The 13,715-nt window shown below is 35.6% G+C and overlaps 1 protein-coding gene and 1 long non-coding RNA gene across 2 annotated transcripts in view; one reads left to right on the top strand and one right to left on the bottom strand.

Moving 5' to 3' along the window:
- LOC147842654 (uncharacterized) overlaps positions 1–13,715 on the top strand; it is a 77,797-nt gene that overhangs the window by 31,086 nt on the left and 32,996 nt on the right. The window lies entirely within an intron of this gene.
- The window catches only part of rhocb (ras homolog family member Cb), a 68,989-nt gene that overhangs the window by 30,164 nt on the left and 25,110 nt on the right, over positions 1–13,715 (bottom strand).

The following is a 13,715-nucleotide window of genomic DNA, read 5'->3' as shown; positions in this document are numbered from 1 at the left end:
CATTAAAAAGTATTAAAAAGTAGTTAATGTCATCTGACGAGGTATTAAATTTTCGAGCTCATGATAAATTTTTAGATTTTTAGATACATTTTCAGTTTATGTTGAGTACAGGCCTTTATTCTAAAATTTGCGTGGATTTATTTAAATGTTGAGAGTAGGACCGGAGCGATATCGTGAGGTGGTATGGTAACTTGGCAACAAAGCCGCAACGTCAACACACCAGGGCTCGAAATTGTGACTATTCTGGTTGCATATGCGCCCAAAAATTAAGCTATGCAACCTCATAATATATTTGGGAGCATGTGTGCGACTGCATATAATGGTTGTAGTGCGACCTTCTTAGATTTTTTCTAAAGATGTGCTGAAATGCTTTTCCCTGCCATTATAATGGTTCATATTAGCAGTCAATCACTTAAGGCTTTCCGCTGTCAGGTGACAGGGAGCTTTTGTGACTGCAGGAATTGCAAACGCCTGAAGAGTGAAAAGTACACAGGTTTGCAAATCCCACCTAAAGTTACAAATAATGGCACAGATGACCACTATCATGTGGTGAATGTTGATCCACCAACCGAGATCGAGTGTTTTCGGAGAAGGTGGCCGTATCTGGATGCGTTGCATTCACTGCGTGTTCAGCGCAAATGTCCGCTAAATGTAAAATCTAATACTGTACACATCATAGCCAAAGAAGCAGGCCTTCTAAGTTTACACTGAAACTGCAGCTCATAACAAAGAACCGCATTGCGCTGTTGGTCATCGCGAGAATCCTGCTCTGCCTGCTCATTTATTGGGTCGGCTGACTCGCCTGCTTTATTCCACAAACACAGAAAAATGTAAATCAGCTCATAACTAGTGTGAGCATTTACAATGACACAAACCAAAATCAAAACTTTCAAAGAGTGGCAGAAGTGAGACTTTTTTTTTGAGATGTATATTCTTTTTCTATTTAATTACTGATGACTGTTTGCAGCTTTCAGCCTTGAATTGAATGATTTATTATAATCTTTTGTTTGTTTTGTAGTAGAAATATTATTCATTAAATTAACTCGCATATAAAAAAACATATTTTTGTTTGATGTAAACTATACATTTATTCTTCATGAAGTAACAGTAGGACTTTATATAGCAGATAACCCACATTCAAGGCAGCATGATAATCACAAATGTAATTCTTTGTTAGTATTATTGTCATCATTGATTCAGCACGATTGTCTAACCGTGCTGAGAACGGTTTGTAATTGTGCCGCACTGATCCAGGCTCAGTGGAGAAACAACCATAACCGTACTGAACTGTTCTTAGAAGAGCGGCTATTGATATTAATGACATGCATAACATTGATTAAAAACTATGAACAAAGGCCCATTGTGACATCTAGATTAATCCCTCTGCTTTACTTAAATGTATATGTTATCTGCAATATGTTATGGCATTTAGAAAGATTTAATTTACGCCACTACAGTTGCAGCTCTAAGTCGTGCTGGTATTACATTTTTTTGAAGGTATTAAAAAAGGTAGTAAAAGGTATTAAATTCAACTTAAGAAGTTCTGTATATACCCTGAAATAAATATGTTTGTTTTATTTGTGTTTAATTCGATGGAATGATAAACATGGACATGGGTGTTATTCAAAACATGACCTATTTATTTTAAAATATATTATATTTATATATTTAAAATGTTTTATTTAATTGTTTAAACCATATTACATAAATTTACAACTACTATTTTACCATTTGTTTTGGCTTTAGTTATTAAACAGATTATTAATAAATAATCAAAGAACATTTTACTGAGCTCAGTCAATAGTTTTGTCTGTAGGTCTAGTCAAAAATCTAATACAATTAGAGCCATGGCTGCAACAAGTCAGCAAAACTGTGTCTAAAATGAAACTCAGAAAACAATAAACAGAATTATTCCAAGCACAACATTGTGTTAGATTTTAGCAAATACAAATGTAAGCTTGTTGATTATCACTTATGTGACTATGATCAGACCTGCCGCACTCAACTGAACAAAACATGGACAAATAAAACTCTATCACAGAGAAATAGTCATCCGCGGGGGTCCTTCTCTCATCTAAACAGGACATTAATGCATCTTTGTTTCTTATGTGTTTATCATTGTAGGTGTCCCCAAAGGTGTGTGTGTGTATCACCAGAGTCCTCAAAGTGTAGCTAAAGCAGTGTGTGTGTATCACCAGTGTCCCCAAAGGTGTGTGTGTGTGTATGTCACCAGAGTCCTCAAAGTGTAGCTAAAACAGTGTGTGTGGATCACCAAGGTCCCCAAAGGTGTGTGTGTGTATTACCCGAGTCCTCAAAGTGTAGCTAAAGCAGTGTGTGTGTATCACCAAGGTCCCCAAATGTATGTGTGTATCACCAGAGTCCTCAAAGTGTAGCTAAAGCAGTGTGTGTGTATCACCAAGGTCCCCAAATGTATGTGTGTATCACCAGAGTCCTCAAAGTGTAGCTAAAGCAGTGTGTGTGTATCACCAAGGTCCCCAAAGGTGTGTGTGTGTATCACCAGAGTCCTCAAAGTGTAGCTAAAGCAGTGTGTGTGTATCACCAAGGTCCCCAAATGTATGTGTGTATCACCAGAGTCCTCAAAGTGTAGCTAAAGCAGTGTGTGTGTATCACCAAGGTCCCCAAATGTATGTGTGTATCAACAGAGTCCCCAAAGGTGTGTGTGTATCAACTGAGTCCCCAAAGGTATGTGTGTATCACCAGAGTCCTCAAAGTGTAGCTAAAGCAGTGTGTGTGTATCACCAAGGTCCCCAAAGGTGTGTGTGTATCACCAGAGTCCTCAAAGTGTAGGTAAAGCAGTGTGTGTGTATCACCAAGGTCCCCAAAGGTATGTGTGTATCAACTGAGTCCCCAAAGGTAGGCGTGTGTGTATCACCAGAGTCCTCAAAGTGTAGCTAAAGCAGTGTGTGTGTGTGTATCAACAGAGTCCTCAAATATGTGTATTTCCACTGTAGTCTAAACTAAATTAATTATAGACACTCCTCTTTCAACTGATCATTTGTATAAAGACTTTCACAGTAATTGTTTTCACTGAGAAACGTGTCTTATGGCGCATGTAAGTAGGTAGTGTATATGAATTTGAACTTCACAACCCTTGTTTTATACAGTATGGGTTTTAGTGTGAATGGATTTGAGGTGTACTATATTAACCATCATATGACTTATCAGTAGAGTTTCATCACTTCTCATATCATTGGATAATAATGTGTCTATTGAGCTTCATAAACTCACTGTAAGGTCATCCATTTACTTCTCCCTTACTGTTTTTTAAAATTAGTTTGTATGTATTATTCTGCTAACATGCTGTCTGTCACATACTATTTATGAGAGAAATATGTCATTTCATGAAAAAATACTTGACACCAAATGACCTTCTGACACCAGATTGAGTTATTTGTGAAGGAAAAAATGTAATTGTCTATTTTCAGTGATCTTATTTACTTTATCATATGTCTCTCTGCACTAACATTATTATAATTATTAAGAATATTATATTAGAAATATTCAGATAACTGAGTCCTTAAAGTATACTTTAACCTGAGTTTGTGTATAACTGCGGTCCTCAAAGTGTGACTATACCGGAGTTTGTGTACATGTCCCCAAAGGTGAGTTATAAAATACTGTCCTCATTTTGAAGGTAATTTGTCAGGTCTTTATAGAAGTAATTTTTTGCAAATATCAACTGATATTCATAATAAGCACATTTTTAGTAGTGCAGTCATTTCTTTCTTTTGTCTCTAGACCCTTCAGAAAGGGTAGTCCCCAAAGGTAGGGTGTTGAGTCATGTGTCCTCATTGGTTTGTTAAGTAGGTATGTGTGTGTGTGTGTGTGTGTGTGTGTGTGTGTGTGTGTGTGTGTGTGTGTGTGGTGACAGTCCTCACGCGGGCTTGTTATAATCAATATGAATATTCCGATCAAACTGAATACAATCTTACATCAACAACACATGGCAAGAAACACGTTGATAATAACAAATAATCATATTAGATTACAAACAGCCCAACAAGTTGTTTAGCACATGTGCACTGGTGCTGTGATGTTTACACATGTACTATTTTTCCTGAGGTGATTTAAAGTAAAATACACAATGGCACTCAATCAAACAGCTACAATGATAACGAACATGGTTACTTACTGAGCTATTAATGCCCAGCGGACTTTGAAGGAATAAACAGTGTGAGGAAAGCTCCATTATAGTGCACTGGACAAGTTTAAACAAGTTCCGCCCACGCGTGTGTGTCAGGCATGTCTGTACAATTACGTAATTTATCGGCTTAAAGATAGCGGCCTTATTTAGACATCAGATTAATAACGATAATCTTAAAAATAGCATTTATCGGCCGATAACAATATGGCCGCCAATATATTGCGCATCCCTAGTTCATTTCGTAAGAAAAGGCTTCTGGAATCATTAAACGCAGGACAGTTCAGTAAAACGTGTTTTGATCAAATCTAGCCTTAAAAATGTCTTGAAATTCTGTCTAAGATTTCAGGTTGGATTTCATATAATGTATTATTTTCCAATTGACCTCACTACTCCACTACTCCCACTTGCCATTTGTTTAAAATGTAAACATTAGGGATGTAACGGTATCAGAATTTCACGGTACGGTAATACCTCGGTATGAATGTCACGGTACGGTATTTATTGAATCATTTACAGGAAAAAACAAAACTTATGAAAATACTCCAAAAAAGTGCCAAAAGTGTCAATGACATACAAATTAGCCATCTATCTGTAAGCTTTGAAACAGGAACTTCAATTTTAATAACAAAAAAATATTAAACCATGTAAAAAAAATAAAGTTTTTAATTTAGTATTGTTGAAAACTCATCACATTCAACATTTAATTACTCACTCACTTAGATAGAGATGGGTTTAAAGGAAAATTATCATATAAATATAATCTGGTAAAAGCTGGTATCTCTGGGCATTTACAATGTCCCCTGCAACAGAAAAAAAACCCTCTCATTTGGGACTGAGGTTTCTGGGACAAGAGAGATATGACTTGGCCCAGGTTGACAGCAGTGGGTAACGTTGTGCATTGTCTTTCCCCCACTTGAGAGGACAAACCATGGGTAAGATAGAGATCTCATGTCTGCATCAATCTGAACAGTGTGCTGACAACACCGCTATTCAGTACGCGCGCGACAACACAGCTGATAAGAACTCGCGCGACAACACCGCTTTGAATTTGCCATTTGTTCTTCCATTTGTTCACCACTTGCTTCAAAGTATCCTTAGCAGCTGCATCAGGTCGCTCATTTAACAGTGGACAATAAAAAATTAAGCTGATAAATATTTTAAAAACCTGAGGAAAAAAAAAAAAAAAAAAAAAATCACAGATTTATGCCAAACTTGCTTCTCTCAGCAGGTGGCGCCATGTCTGTAATTCAAAATTGGCAAATAGATGTCTTCAGGAGAGGAATCTCATCGAACGTGAATTTTCAGGCATATCCGACAATGCATGTCTGAGTAATAACAACTTCCTGTTTCGTGGCAAAACATACAAGCTTGTGAGGCAACCTCAGACATGCCCTTCATTGAAAATCTTCACAATTTAATAATCAAGGCCTTTAGATTCCAACACCCAATTTTGGTGTTGGTCGGATAAAATCCCTAGCAGGACTTACGGGGGCCACTCTGTCAAACCATAGGTGGCGCTGTAGAGCCATTTGCCACACACACTTCCGAAACCAATAACAAACGTAGCATGTTTAGACCAGCAAAAAAGTGATATATTTTAAAGAAGAAGAAAGAAGAAGAGGAAGAAAGAAAAAGAAAGAAGAAGAAAGAAGAAGAATGGTGCAATTCCAATAGGGCCTGCACACCATTGCTCGGCCCTTAATAACTGTCTAAAATGAACCTATGTAGCTTCGCGAGAAACACAACAGTCCAGCAGAAACTATTCCAAGGTCAATCCTGCATTTATGCAGAATCAGATGCAAAAATGCTGATCAACGACCAAACTGACCTACAAAATGAACATCACACTTGAAAAAGAGAGCACATTTTGTCTAAGGCCTTATTTGGGAACATCAACACAGACACAAACAAGCAGTCTTTTTCAGAGTGTAAAAATGGAAAATACAGTATAAAAGTAAAAGGGGAACTATCCTGCCCCACCTTTTTCCTGCAATTTGGAGGAGAAGAAAAAAATAATAATAAGGACACGATGGCCCAAAAACGTCACCGCCAAAGAACATACACTAACAGGCACACATTTTTCTTTAAATAGTGCCAATCCGACCAGCTGTCCACTTTTAAGCAGGACATGCTTGCATATAGTGTTGCAGAAGCACTTCTATACAGTATTACTCAGTATATAGTAGCCTGTGTGCAAAGATCAGATGTGGCAAAGAAGAAATAAACAAACATACTACATAAAATCACGTTATTTTATACATTTACTGTGGCAATTCTATGTATTATAAACATAAATTTAACAAATACCATATTTATTTGGACAATTACCGCTGCATTTATTAATGTTTAATGATTATTTACCTTGGTTAATATTACCTTTAATTTAGAAAGCATTTACATTTTTTTTTCAACTTTACACTAGTTTCAACAGTAAAGATTTTCAAAAAACAAATAAGCTTTTACTCATCCATTAATACAGATTTTTTTTATTTAAAATAAATAAATCGAGCTCCAAGTCAGTAAACAATTAATGACAAAAAGTACAAGAAATTATGCTAAAAATTCAGCAATGATATCACAAGTATTTTGAAAACATAAAAAAAAAAGATATTTGGAAAAATATATATTGCAATACAATTCCACCAGATGACTTAAACAGCAAAGTTAGAGGGTGCTTGACCATCATTCCACAATTTAACATTGCGAGCGGTGGTAAAGTGAGGTTGAGACAACAGTACAAGAAAGCGCCGGCGATGTGAAGCAACAGTACGAGGAAGCGCCGGCATCTTTCAAATCTGCAGTGTAAGGACATTTCGATTTTGCCGGTAAGTATAATGCCAATAATAAAAAAATAAATTTAAAAAATGTTAAACAAAAATTTGTGTGCAAGCATTGTTTTACAAATATAACAATGACTGCACATCTGCAGCGCCATCACCCAGCAAGGTTAGCAAAGAAGGTAATAAAGTCCTCCAAATAGCAATAATCCCTCGCTGAATCTTTTGAGCAAACATCCCCAACTGGTTCCGAGAGACACATAAAAATAACAAAGGCAGTGCAGGTGTTTATTGCTAAAGATTTGCAGCCGTTTTCGGTGATTGGAGATGTGGGCTTTCGTCGTTTTATAAAAGCACTTGATCCGCGTTACAGACTACAGTCTGGTTTATTCATGTTTACTTAAGTACAAATATGTTAATTTAAATAGGCCAATTTATCTTTATTAACTTCACATGTATGTTTATTTTTAAAGTGTAGGACTTTGTGTTCCCCAGTTTGTACATGGGCCACCAGCAGCTGTGAGATTTCAGTGTTCATTTTTTTATACAATACACTAGGAACTAGTGTACTTTTCCTGGCTTAAAACAAAATGAGTATTGCAATAAATTGTTTTATTTTTTTCTCCGTAAGCTCTTACTGTTCCTACTGCCTGTAGAATAAAAAAAAAAAGTGTCAAGCCATGAGAACCGAACTGAACACCGTGTTAAAAAAAACGTGGTATGTATTGAACCGTGGGCTAACTGTATTGTTGCTTAGTGTTTACTACAAATTACTTTATTATGTTTTTATGTGGATGTCTGATGACTGAAAATACTGAAAATATATCTGGTAGCAGATATCACAGCCTGTTACGTTTTACCTTGCACTTTTTTTTGTAATTTATAATTTAGTATATGCACTTTCACATTCTGATTTCAAAGCCTATATATTCAGTTGTTAAATTGGCTATAATTAAATTAAATATTCTTGAGAATAAAATTATTATAAAAGTATGTGTTCTTTGGAAGCATGTATTATATTGTGATGCTATTATATCGTCACTCTAGCATTATATAATAAGTGGAATAAAAAGTCTTTAAAATTACAATTATATCATTTAGCGCAATTTAATTTATGCAATATAACATACAACAAAATATAAACTTTGTGACTGCCAAATACAAATATATAAACAACTTTCTGGGGAGTCTAAAAACACACAGGCACAAATAAAACATTGTCTTCCTCATATAAATAAGTACAATCAACTTTTAAGTTCCAAATATCAAAATGTCTGCTTCTTGAATGTTTCAATTTCACTTGAAAGGTTTACAGTAGCTACATATTCTCCGACTTTAGTCTTTTGAATCTTTTACTTGTTCTCAGGTAACCTGTTTTGGCTGAGCTCAAAGACAAGTTAGGTTAAACTGCATACACTGATTCTGCACATTTGACTGATTGCTTGCCTTTATCTCCTATACTGTTCAAACTTATTGTATGTTTTACTTTTATAATAGCCCTTATTGATTATTAAAATTGATATTCAGCAAAAGAGGGTATGTTTTGTATTCAATGAAACCTAAAGGCAGTAATGTTATAGGCTCCGTTTTGTTATAAATATGCATACAGTGAAGATGATGGTCACATAAATATGTAGCTACACAACGCCTCAAAATGTTTGGTTTTTGTCAAGTTGCTAGTATATCAACAGAAAAATAAGCAGTTCTTTATATCATGTTTTCATTTTATTGTTAAGAAAGTGAAACAGTAGCCAGGATGTTATATAGAAAGGATGCAAGACAGAACTGTTTGCAGTCTACTTAATATTGAGGGAAAAGCCACAATCCTATAGTCGAATGTCTGCAGGCCTGCATCCATTTTCAGAGGTCTCCGTTTTCCGCCCATCCACACTAAAACGGAGCAGCAGCATTTTAAAAGGAAAACAGCCTCTTCAGCATTTTTAAACTGCTGGTTTTTGGCGCTTGAAACTCCAGCGTAATGTAGACGGATGTTGTAATCGTAGCATAACTTGTGCATTTTAAATCTGAAACATATTAGTGTAAATGAATGTGTTTGGAACAGTTGTTCTGACTCAAATATACTCCTGACTTGACATTGCACTTCATCTATTGCAGATGAGCACATATCAATGACAATGCTAAAAAATACATCCAACTATTTTTATTTAAAATTTATGAACTTTATGATGCTTCAAATTATTATTCTTTTTTACTGTTTTTACCAAAAAAAAAAAAAAAAAAGTCTTGGTGAGCATAAAAAAAGAACTTTTTAAAAGTAGTGTATGTACCTTTAAATGAAAAGACTGACAGACTTACTGAATGACTCACAAAATTTTTTGAACCATTTTAAACTAGTCAAGACTGTGTAGTTGCATAATGACACATTTGGACATTATGCTCGCAGGAAGTTGACAGTGGAGTCTCAAACATACCCCCACACACACATTGAGCTTCACAAATCACAGGACACATTCAAAGAGAGAAAAGAACCGAAGCAGGTCAGTGCTATTCTTGAACGCACATCCCTGGAGTGGAGAGAGAAATGCGTTCTTGGATCCGGCAGCCTGGTTTCTCACATGAACACACATTAATCTTTGCTGCCATCATCTCACAAGTCCTTCAAACACACCCAGTTCTGCCCATTCCTAAACACCACTGGCTTAGCAAAAATGATGTCTCAATTCACAACCAATCAGTCGATATTAAAAACCAAGCAAATCTATATTTATTCCTGGGAATTTCTTTTTGTCTGCTCTGGGAATGCTGTCACGTCTCTGAGGGCACAATGTGGAAACATTTCCTCAATTTTTGGAGGCAGGAAGAGAAGGAGATCACTTCCTGCTCTGACAACTCCCTTCCTCTTCACATACAGCCTCATAAACATTCTGTTAAATCAATAGACTTCAGCCATGTGAAATCCCACAGGTGCATCTTGGATTAAAGCACTTAATCCATTTTTTTAGATTATAAAATTTTTTACATAAATGTATTTTTTTCATAGATATACTATCGTAGTAAATACATTTATTATTTATAAAATAGTGACAATTCAAAATAGTTTGCATGGAATATATTTTATATACATTTTCACTGCGAGTTTGTCGTTTTGCATCATTTTATTTTGTCAGTTTTTTTCTTTTTTAATTTGCCTATAGCTTTTATCATTTCTTATGTTATTTTTTATTGTTTATTATATTTCTATTTAGCTCTTACTTATTTATCTTAATCTAAGGCAAATATTTAGATTTTATTTAATATATTGATATTTGGATTTCAATTAATTTCAATTTGCAGACAGATAAACAATTCAATTAATTTTTATTTCTATAGTGCTTTTACAATGTAGATTGTGTCAAAACAGCTCAACATAGAGGTAAATTGAAACTGTGTCAGTCCAGTTTTCAGAGTTGAGATCAGTTTAGTTCAGTTCAGAATGGTTTAATTTTCACTGTTGAAAGTCCAAACACTGAAGAGCAAATCGATCGATGCGCACCTCCACGAGTCCCAAACTAAGCAAGCCAGTGACGAAAGTGACGAGGAACAAACTTCACCAATTTACAAAAGTGAGGGGGAAAAAACCTTGAGAGAAACCAACTTCTGTGCAGAGCTGCAGTCTAGACAATGGAGGCTGGATAACGCTGGACGTCCATCCCCTCCCCGGGATAAATGCGGAGAACATCTGGATTATTTTGCCAGCTTTAGCTGTCATGGGAGGCATATTGAAGGATGTCATTAACATCAGACATATTAATTTTATTCAATATGATTAGCCGGTTAGCAGACTAGACACGTTGACATTAAAACTAGACTTCAATGAAATAGGGGTGTAAAAATAGTTTCTATGGTGCATCATGATGCCAATAAAGACAAGGACTATTTGGTATCTATTACTAGCCTAATCTAACCCCCTACCCCTCGTTTTGTGAGTTCTTGTAAAGGAGTAGGGGTGTCCCAATTCTCTTTAGCTTGAAGGCTTAGGGCTAAGGGGAGAGCTGGATAGCCCTTGAAACTGGAGATTTTTCAGGACCACACTCGAAACAAAGGGGTACAAAAATTTCACAGAAAAAAAAAAAAAAAAAAAAAAAAAAAAATCACAGACAACAGTGTCTTGGTCTACAAACTACGTCTCACAACCAAACATGCAAGAGGTGACATGAAAACAACGTAAGGTCATGAAGTATATCTTTTGTTATTAACAACATAAGGAGAAAGAAGCCATTAGTGGAGTAGAAAAGTACTTTTTGTACTCAAACTTTTTGCTTTTTTCGACATAGTTGTGGTGTTGCTCAGATGACATGTCAAAAAGACATAGTCGTTCCTGCCAAACTTCCATTAGTTTCCTTCATTTCTTGGGTTCAAGTAGACCAAAAATAAACGCTTTTAACTTGAGTTAGATATTTAGCATGCCAAATATCTCACGGGTGTCGGCGACTCAACTGCGATTCTCTCAGATCACGTCACTTTAATAGTTCACACTGTGTGATTGTTACTCATTTCTCAAAACCTGTCGGCGAGGCAAAATCGGGGCAAAAAATAATGCAGTCTGAACTCGCTATTAAAAGCGACAAGTTGACCACTTAAAAAAAGGATGTAAACCCATTGTAACCCTGAACTTTTAAGTTGATTTACAGTAACTAAATATTTTTAATTATGCACCGTTTATTTACATAAAAAATGTAAGGCAACTAGTTTACTCATTTTAAGTAAAGTCAACTAATATTTTTTACAGAGCACCAACATTGACTAACAACACACTAGAACCCAAGATCCCCTCTCACTGCAAACTATAAAAATCCCCCAACTTTCCCACTCAATGAGCAGCATAACACACTGCTGAATGTGTTGCTTATGTACCACACATTTAAGAAGAGTGTTTTCTAAGAAATTTTCTTTGTAATTAAAGGCCGAGATCATATTTCTGACTGCTTGTATATAAAGATAAAATGATGTACATGTGAAGTAAAATTAAAAATTGGGGATGCAGCCCATTGTGGAATGCATTTATGACATAAAAATTGTAAATTGAAGCAAACAGTGAGACCAGTATACAGGTATATAGTATATAGTTTCATCAATCAATGATTAGTCCATTATAAAATGTCATTTTCAACATCTCTAACATCCACAAAAATCAAAAACCAGTCAAGTCGAGCCTTGTGCTGAATCAGCAGGAGTTAATCAGAAGAAAATGAGAAAAAGCGGGTTTCATTATGATTGATAAGAAGCTATAACAGCTCGATACAACCTGGATATGGAAAGTGAATGAGATTTAAATTGAATTTAGGAGAGGTTTTAGTCTTTCTGCTTTAAAGATTTCCATAAGGGATTATGGGATAATTGAGTCCGGTCCATCACGACAGCCTTCTCTCCAAACCCACCACAGAAATGTCACGCGCACACACACACACTAAACATGGCCCGGGAGAGTGTTTCAGGGGTGTGCAGTGAACGAGTGGACACTTTAAATGCTTGCAATTGACCTTGAGCCACAGCAGCCGTGGATTAATGAGTATTTAATATGGCTGGGTGGCATATTGAATATTCATGACAGATTTGTGACAACTTGGCAAATGATATCAAATTAAGAAACACGTGAACTTCACAGTGATCTTAATGTGCTTTTAATTTGGCCATTAAGCATCCTAAAGGCCCTTTGTCGATAAACTAGTTTCCTGTTTGTCTCTCAGTAAATATAAGGACTTTTAAAATAGACATTACATTTAAAGGGGAAAAAACCCTTCAAACTTTCCAACAGTACTTATTGATATATCTGTTCAGCTGCTCGTTAGTACCCATTTCTAATCTAGTCTCAGAATAAGGAAAGAGAGGTGATTTCTGTGACTTTGAACATGGGATGGTTGATGTTGCCTTGGGGGCTGGTCAGAGTCAGAAACAGCAGACACTGGGGTTTACAAAACACAAACATATCTAGGGTTTAGAAAGTAAAGTTAGAAGTTGTTTAAAATAATATACAGCCGGCAACGTTTCTGTTGATAGAAATGCCTTTTTGATGCCAGAGCTCAGGGAATAATAACCACCAGACTGGTTAAAGTTGATAGGAAAGCAACAGTAATTTCTAAAAACACTTCTTTAAAGCCAATGTTTGCAGAAACGACGCATCAAACCTTGAAACAGATGAGCTACAGTAGCAGAAGAAAAGCACAATGGTGCCCCAAACCATGGGGTACAATTCAGACAGACACACCAAAAGTAGACAATAGAAGATTGGAAGGTTGCCTGATCTTGAAAATACAATCAATCAATCAATCAATCAATCAATCAATCAATCAATCAATCAATCAATCAATCAATCAAATATATGTTTATTTATTTCACAACAAGGTACAGGGTACATTAAATCAACTTTCCCCAAGAACATAACTGTACCCAAATTAGCCCAAAACTAGTTTTCATAGGTAATTTTTGAAGGACAAAAAACAACCACAACAAAATCAAAAAAACCTAGTGTTTACAGTGTTGACTATTAAGAAGCCATTACTTAAATTTATACTTAAAGGACTTAAAAGATTCATTCTCAAACAGATTGTGGAATCAAATTCCACTGATGTGATGCTTTAAAAGAAAAACAAGCTTGATCAAAAGACATTTTTATAAAAGGAATAATGCAATCGCCTCTAGCTGCACCCCCAGTTTTCTATTTTTGACTCGGGTTTTCTATTTAAATAAGCTTACCAAAACAAAGTACTTCAGTCAATCTCATGTCTTTTCAGATTTATTTTTTGTCATATTTGCCAAGCATATTAGCTGTTACT

This window comes from Danio rerio, chromosome 8 (assembly GCF_052040795.2).
Source record: "Danio rerio strain M-AB ecotype USA chromosome 8, GRCz13ab, whole genome shotgun sequence".
NCBI classification, from domain to species: Eukaryota; Metazoa; Chordata; class Actinopteri; order Cypriniformes; family Danionidae; genus Danio; species Danio rerio.
The sequence above is the reverse complement of the archived record's forward strand: the minus strand, read 5'-3'. Positions and strand labels throughout refer to the sequence as shown.